The sequence below is a fragment of the Eriocheir sinensis genome, chromosome 28 (assembly GCF_024679095.1).
Source record: "Eriocheir sinensis breed Jianghai 21 chromosome 28, ASM2467909v1, whole genome shotgun sequence".
Classification (NCBI taxonomy): Eukaryota; Metazoa; Arthropoda; class Malacostraca; order Decapoda; family Varunidae; genus Eriocheir; species Eriocheir sinensis.
This window is the reverse complement of record NC_066536.1, coordinates 7,509,844-7,517,270: the sequence shown is the minus strand read 5'-3', so window position 1 is coordinate 7,517,270 and position 7,427 is coordinate 7,509,844. Positions and strand designations below refer to the sequence as shown.

The 7,427-nt window shown below is 40.0% G+C and overlaps 1 long non-coding RNA gene across 2 annotated transcripts in view; it reads left to right on the top strand.

The window, feature by feature from the left end:
* LOC127004451 (uncharacterized) overlaps positions 1 to 7,427 on the top strand; it is a 34,033-nt gene that overhangs the window by 18,414 nt on the left and 8,192 nt on the right. The window contains exons 2-3 of one of the 2 annotated variants that reach the window (XR_007757799.1): positions 8 to 169; positions 3,045 to 3,221. This is a non-coding gene — a long non-coding RNA (uncharacterized LOC127004451). The remainder of the gene's footprint in view (positions 1 to 7; positions 170 to 3,044; positions 3,222 to 7,427) is intronic. The other variant, XR_007757798.1, reaches the window with a different exon arrangement.

Here is a 7,427-nt window from a genome sequence, read left to right as displayed (position 1 = left end):
CCTTCAGCTCGTGTGGAGGGAAATGGAGGGACCAAGGAAGGGGGGAGGGAAGGAGAAGGGACGGAGGAGGGAGGGTAACAGCCGTAGAGCACTGGCGGCACACGTCCTCCTCCTCTCGTGACTCTTGCAGCACTGGCTCCCTCGCTGACCCTCTCCAGTAGTATGTAGGGTAAGTGTGACGTCAGCGACACCTCCTTCCCGCCCATCACTCACGCAGCCCCGTCCGTGACACCCCCCTCACCCCCCTCCTCCCCTGAGAAGATTTTATGTCATGGAACAATCTTAAGAATTGCAGAAGCTCTTGTACCTAATTTAAGATTTTTCCATGATTGATATATTTTTTGTACAGGAGGAGGGTTAGGGGGAGGGGGAGAGTGGGTGAAGTAGTATTAGTACTAGCAGTAGTAGTAGTAGTAGTATATTAGTAGTAGTAGTAGTAGTAGTAGTAGACGTTTCAGTAGTAGTTGTAGTAGATGTGGTATTATTATTATTATTATTATTATTATTATTATTATTATTATTATTATTATTATTATTATTATTATTATTATTATTATTATTATTATTATTATTATTATTATTATTATTATTATTATTATTATTAGGAGGAGGAGGAGGAAGGAACCAGAGAATACTAGATGCTATAGAGGAAGAGGAGGAATGGAAGAGGTTGAAGAAAATAATGCAGGTGGAGGAGCTACACGGAGGAGGAGGAGCAGGAGGAGGAGGAGGAGGAGGAGGAGGAGGAAGGGGTGAGTGAAGAAAAGCATATCTATTATCATAAAAAAATTAAAAAAATCGAATTGTTCCCACCCTTCCCGCGGCGCCTTTCTCTCTCCCGAGGTGTTAATGGTCGTGAAATTAATTACGATCCTCACTAATGACGACGCTCCGCCTGGGAATGCAAATATACTTTCCCGTTACCTGCCGAGAGAGAGAGAGAGGCGGAGGGGAGGGGGGAAGGGGAGCAGCATATGTTGTATGTGGCTGGTCTTTTCCTCTTTTCTCTCTCTCTCTCTCTCTCTCTCTCTCGTATAAAACCTATCACACCAATCCTTTCCCTTTTTTATCGCCATGTTATTGTTTTTCTTCCATTGTTTTCCTCTCAACACTTTCCTCGCGAGTCCTTCTTATATCACACTGAAAATCGACGTCTTTTCACTTATTCATCCTTGTCTTTCCCTACACACACACACACACACACACACACACACACACACACCAGTTTTTTTATTTATTTTTTATTGATGACGGACATGAAATTAAGTTAGACATCCCTTGAATATTTACGACTGAAGTGATATGTCTTACTTATGAAATCATTTGAACTCTGAAATGAGGATGGAAGACCACCTTGGGAAATATACGTATATAAGTGAATATTAAGTGTAAGGAAGTATAATTGTGTGCGTCAGGAGATGAATGAAAGACGAAAAATATTATATAAAGAAAACGTGAGGCGGGACTTTTATTATTATTTTTCACTAAGCATTATTTGTCTTATTCCTGTTTCACCTTTTTAATGCTTCTTTTTCGCTTGACTTTATCACTTTCCTCCCAGTTCCGTTTCACCTTAATATTTGTTTAGTTTTCTTCACTCCTTATTTTCGTCACTTTCATTTTTTTTTCTCAGAAGCTTCATTTGTTCGGCTTGTTTTCATCTCACACTTTTTTTTTTACTTTTTTTTTTACTCGACTCTCTTTTCTTCCACTTCTCTCACTTTATTTGTTTAGTTTTCTTTGTTTTTTTATTTCACTTTTTTTCACTTAGCGTCATTTCCCTGGTTCCTCTTTCATCTTCTCTGTTTTCACTTTTTTTTTTTACGCTCGATTTCCCATTTCCTCTGATATTAATTTTCCTCTTTGCTATTGGTTCAGTTTTCTTTGTTTCGTATTTTCTTTTTCATTTTTTCTTATAAGCGTCATTTATCTGCTTCCTCTTTCATCTCCTCTGTTTTTACTTTTTTTTACGCTCGATTTCCCATTTCCTCTGATATTAATTTTCCACTTTGTTATTCGTTAAGTTTTCTCTGCTCAGTATTTCTATCACTTATTTTTTTTTTTTTTTTTACTAAGTCTCATTTTTCTGTTTCCTGTTTCACTTCAATAACGCCTTTTTTTTTTTGTCTCCTGCATTTCACTCTCCTCTCCTCTCATTTCTCTTCCACTGGGGTCTTCGTTTGGTTTTCTTTGTTTTTTATTTTCTTCTTCGCGTACTATCTTTTTTAGGTCAGGAGTGAGGATGTTCGTGAAGAAAAGTGGAAGCATAAGTTTGAGCGTCAGAAATTGGAGGAGGAGAAGAGGAAGAGGAGGAGAAGAGGGGGGGGCGGGGGACTCGTGAACCAAAAGGAAAATGAGAGCAGTGAATTTATTTTTTTTTTTTTTTTAGGTTGTTGAGTGCGTCAAGAGTGAGGATGTTCGTGAAGAAAAGTGGAAGCATAAGTTTGAGCGTCAGAAATTGGAAGAGGAGAGGAGGAAGAGGAGGGGAAGAAGGGGGAGGGGGACTCGTGAACCAAAAGGAATATGAGAACAGTGAAGTTTTTTTTTTTTTTTTTAAGAGGTCGTTGAGTGCGTCAGGCGGAAAGTAACAGTTTTTGCGTATTACTTCGTCTGGCAGTCGTTCTCAGGGTCCTCACGAAGTCAAAATGGCAGGATTTGAGTTATTTTCTTTGTTCTGGAGTGCTGGCTTTATCCAACCGTCTATATCTCTGTGTAATATCTTTTCGTATAAGACGTGCGTGCTTGCTCCAGTTACTTTTCTTCATTTTTAAGGAACCCTAACTGCATAAAGCCACAGCAATACTAATCTCTTCTAGCAGCCTTGACTTAATCCAAACATTCACCGTATTCTTTTTCTCTCTTGCAGACTCACCACATAAAACTTTTGTGTCTATACCTGTATTTTTTTTTTCATATTAAGTAGCCCCACCTCATAAGACAACGGCGACAGTAATAAATAGCGTGATAGACTTATCATTTTGCTGCTCTGATTTAATCCAAACGATGTATTTGCTTTAACTTTTTATTATTATTTTTTTTTTCAGATTCTCCGTATAAGACTTCTGCGTGTTAAACTTGCAGCGGTACAGGGAACAGGAATGCAGACCGGCGCCACACTTCCTACCCTGGCCACACGGCGGAAACAATCTTGGCTGTCTCGCCGCCTAAAACAGCGTTAACATCTACGTCACCCCCTCGCCTGAGGTGTGCAAGTTTAGGAGGTAAGTGCTGGCCAACGTTGCTAGATTGCCGTACTCAGTTTCCCATATTTCCCGATTTCCAACCAAATAACTGTCTCCTAGGCCCCAATAACTGGCTTTTTATGTTGTTATCGTTGAAACGATTAAATTATTGGTGCTTCCTGATGATATTTAAGGGGGAGAAGGAGGAAAATGTAATGCTCCGAGTACGATAATCTGCCACGGTGGTGCTGGCCTCTCTCTTAGGGTAAGGTGGGGTATGATGCCCCCCTGGGGTGAAAGGACCCCCCTTGGTTTTGTCTTTCTTTCTTTCTTTTCTCAACCAGTCACATGATCAAGTAGGCAACGCCAGCCCAAGGGGACATTTCTTCTTTTTGACTAAGAACTATAGAGTTAGCCTGGTGGCTATGGATAATTACTCTAAGATGTCTAGACCATATTGCATGTGATTATACTCTGCCTACTTAATTGTAGGAAAGATGGTGACATTTTGTGTGTATATGAGTTGCCAGGGTAAGAGGCCCCCTGTGCCTTTGGGGTAAGTTGCCCACAGGGAGGCCTTTTACCCCACATGTGGGGTTATCTTGTGTAATTATTTCAGAGCTCTCATTTATTATCAGCAACTCATCCATTATCATCAAAACGAAAAAAAACAAAACAACTCCAGCTTTGTCTGATAAGGATGAATGGCCTTGTTTGGTGTGTGGGGAACCATTTGCTAATAGCAGACCTTCAGAAAAATGACTCCAATGTCGGGGTTGTAGAAATTGGTCACATGCAGAATACACAACTGGGGTAGGCCTAGATCTGTATGTAAGTCAAAACTGCGAGTCTGATTAGGCATTACAGTATTGCTATAAATAAAAAAAATAGCAATACTGTAATGCCTAATCAGACTTGCAGTTTTGACGTACATACAGATCTAGGCCTACTCCAGTTGTGCATTCTGCATGTTTAAGTTTTTGAAAGGCATCCATAGGTGAACACTTTTGAGTTTGAGACTATAAGGAAGTTTGTGTTTTTAACTGTTTCAAATATCAATATTCAACAGAAAGGACATATTTTATCATATTAATTGAATATTTAGCTCCATATATTTTTCAGGAAAGTAGATGTTCCTTTTGTTACAAAAATTCAGAAGAAAGGGAAGCTAGTCTAATATTACTAGTCTGAGAGAAGGGGATACCTTTTATAAAATTAATTGTTTAGTTTTACATTCTATTCATTAGGAGACACAAATTTGACTGTGTTCCTATATTTCACATCGAGAGATTTATAGGGTATAGTTTTCAAAAAAGGAATACATTTTATATTTTTATAATGTGAAAAAAATATTTTATGTTTCTGCGAGTTTTATTATTGTAAACCAGAGTGGAGTAAAAGGCCTACCCAGTGGGCTTCTTACCCCACATGCGGGGTAAGAAGCCCCCTTTCTTATTTTTTTTAAATTGTCATTATAATAAAGTAAAAATCATAACGAGTGGATATAATATATTCCATAGATAGGCCTTAGCCTAAGCTTTCAACAGAACTTTTTTTCAAAATTCTATTGCAAAAAATGTGGCTACAACAGCCAATCTCCCTTAAGGGGGGCAACTTATCCCACCTTACCCTACTCTTTCAACGTATAGTAAGTTTTTTCTTTTTTACGGTAAAGGAAACAACTCAAGGGCAATTAATAAGGAAAAAAAATGCCCGCTAATCGCTTCTCCTGCTCTCTCTTACTCTTTCAACGTGTAGCATTTTTTTTCTTTTGTACGGTAAAGGAAACAACTCAAGGGCAATTAACAAGGAAAAAAAAAGCCCGCTAATCGCTGCTCCGGCATAAGATAACAAAAGGAGTGGCCTGAAGAGAGGTCAGTAGGTCGGTTGGTGAGGTGTTGAAAGCGCTGAAGGGAAAGCAGCAAAATCCAAACCCATTTCTTTCGTTAGGTTCGTCGTCCATTTGCTGCAAGTTCGTGAGTTAAAAAAAAAAAATAAATAAATAAATAAAATCGTTGCACTCAAACTCCTCAAGCTCGCATTGTTTATAACCAGCGGGAAAGACATAAAATTCTAGCATCCTTTCTCTTTCTTTGCTATCCTGTCTAAGCAGTGCGCCACAAACTTACTTTCTGCCTGACGCATTCCACGAGCACTTCTGTCAACGTTTACTTCTCCCATTTTCTTATTTTCTTCATAGCATCCCCCCACCCCTCTCCCCCCATCCTCCCCTTTCCAGTTCCCGGTGCTCAGATTAATGTTTCTCTCTTTTCAACGCGAACACTCTCCCTCGAATCGAAGCGAAGAGAAAAATAAAGGACAAAGCAAATAAAGTGATTCTATACGTAAGAGAAATCGAAGGAGAGTCGAGTGTAATAATGGAAGGCTTTGGAGATGAATGCCTGTATGTGTGTAGTGGTGGTGGTGGTGGTGGTGAGTGGTAGAGGTGGTGGTGGTGAGTGGTAGAGGTAGTGGGTGGTGGCGGTGGTGGTGCATTAGCGTGAATTGTATGCATCTGAGGAACGTGAGCGATGAGCGTGATTGTTGTGATTAAGGTGAAAGTGTGATGGGAGGATGCTGGTAAGAGGAAGGAAAGCAGAAGGGATGCGGAGGAGGAGAAGGAGGAGGAGGAGAAAGAGCAAGAGACTAAGAGGAAGAGAAAGAAGAAAAAGTAAAAAAAAGTAAAAAAGAAAGTGGAAGGAGAAAACGAAGAAAAAAGAAAAAGAAAAAGAAGAAAAGAATGAAAGTCGTTACATAATTATGATTGCAGAGGAAGAAAAGTGGAGGAAGTAAGATGGGACGCCCTAAAAATATCACCCGGAAAAAAAGAAAACGGAAAAGAAAATGTGCATTGTAACAAGAGACTAAGAGGAAGAAAAAGAAGAAAGAAGAAAAAGTAAAAAAGGTAAAAAAAGAAAGTAGAAGAAGAAGAAAACGAAGAAAAAAGAAAGAAAAGAAAGAAAGAAGAAGAAAAAAAGAATGAAAGTCGTGACATAATTATATGATTGCAGAGGAAGAAAAGTGGAGGGAGTAAGATGGGACGCCCTTAAAATATCACCCGGAAAAAAAGAAAGAAAACGTGCACTGTAAGCCAGAGAAGACCGGCTGGAGGGACGCGATATTAGAGAGAGAGGAAATTATTCACGTGCAGAGAGATGCGTGGCTCAAAAGCTTATTCGGAGAAAGTTAAAATAAAGGAAAAGGAAGATGTGACAGTTTGAATTGGAGTCTGATAAAAAAAAAGTGTGCAGTCAGTACATAGTGTCTAAGGGTTGATGACAGGCTATTTTAGGGAGAATGAAAGACACAACAGTTACTCGATGTTCGTGTTTATTCCGTAATTTTGGTTAGTTTTATGTTTTATTTTGCAAGTGTGTAGTTCTTTTGCTTGGTTTTATTTTGAGAAAGTATGCGTGTTCCGTTGACTAGACTAGAGAAAATGCCACCACCACTACTACTACTACTACTACTACTACTAATGATAATAATAATAAATACATCATCCTCACTATTAGACAAAATGTAGACGAGGTGACAACAAGCATAGCCTCTGGTCCATATTAAACTCTTCGTCTCATCTATTTAAAAAGGCTGTCGCAGAAGTTGTCGGGGTTTCCAATGGTGGTTTCATGACCCTGGGGGTAGTTTTGCAAGCCTTCCACGATGTGAGCGGGAAAGCACTCATGACATCCCGACGTAGCTCCTCTCTGGCCCTCAAAAATGGTCGTAACAACCCGAGCGTTTGATAACACCGGTCTCTGCTCCGTCCAGTCCTTTCCTCTCCTTCCCAGGTGCGGCCAGCGCCCCGCACACTCGTCACACCTGACGGCCACCTGCTGTCTGCTCGCGACTTCAAACCTCCCTGAAAAGTCTTAAATGACATGAAATTACCTCCTCTCAAAACTATGCTCCAGTAGATGTTTTTGATAATAGCTCGATAATGGGGCAGGGTACTGTATGGAGCATCGAATCATGTCATGCGGGACATGATATTTTTAAGATGGGAATCGTTTTCACTTTTCTGCGCGGTGCGAGTGTTGAAAATGATCGTTAACTTTCACGTTGTGTGTTGTGATGGCAATCCCAGATAGCAGTCCGTCTTCCTGTTTTTTGTTTTTTGTTTTGTTTTTCTCACTCACGAGAGGCGCGTCTTTCAAGAGGTGGGGACCAGGGCAATGGTGGGGACAAGACTCCTCCGGCGCACTGAACTAAAATTCGTCCATGTTTCAAGTGTTGCGATGTTTA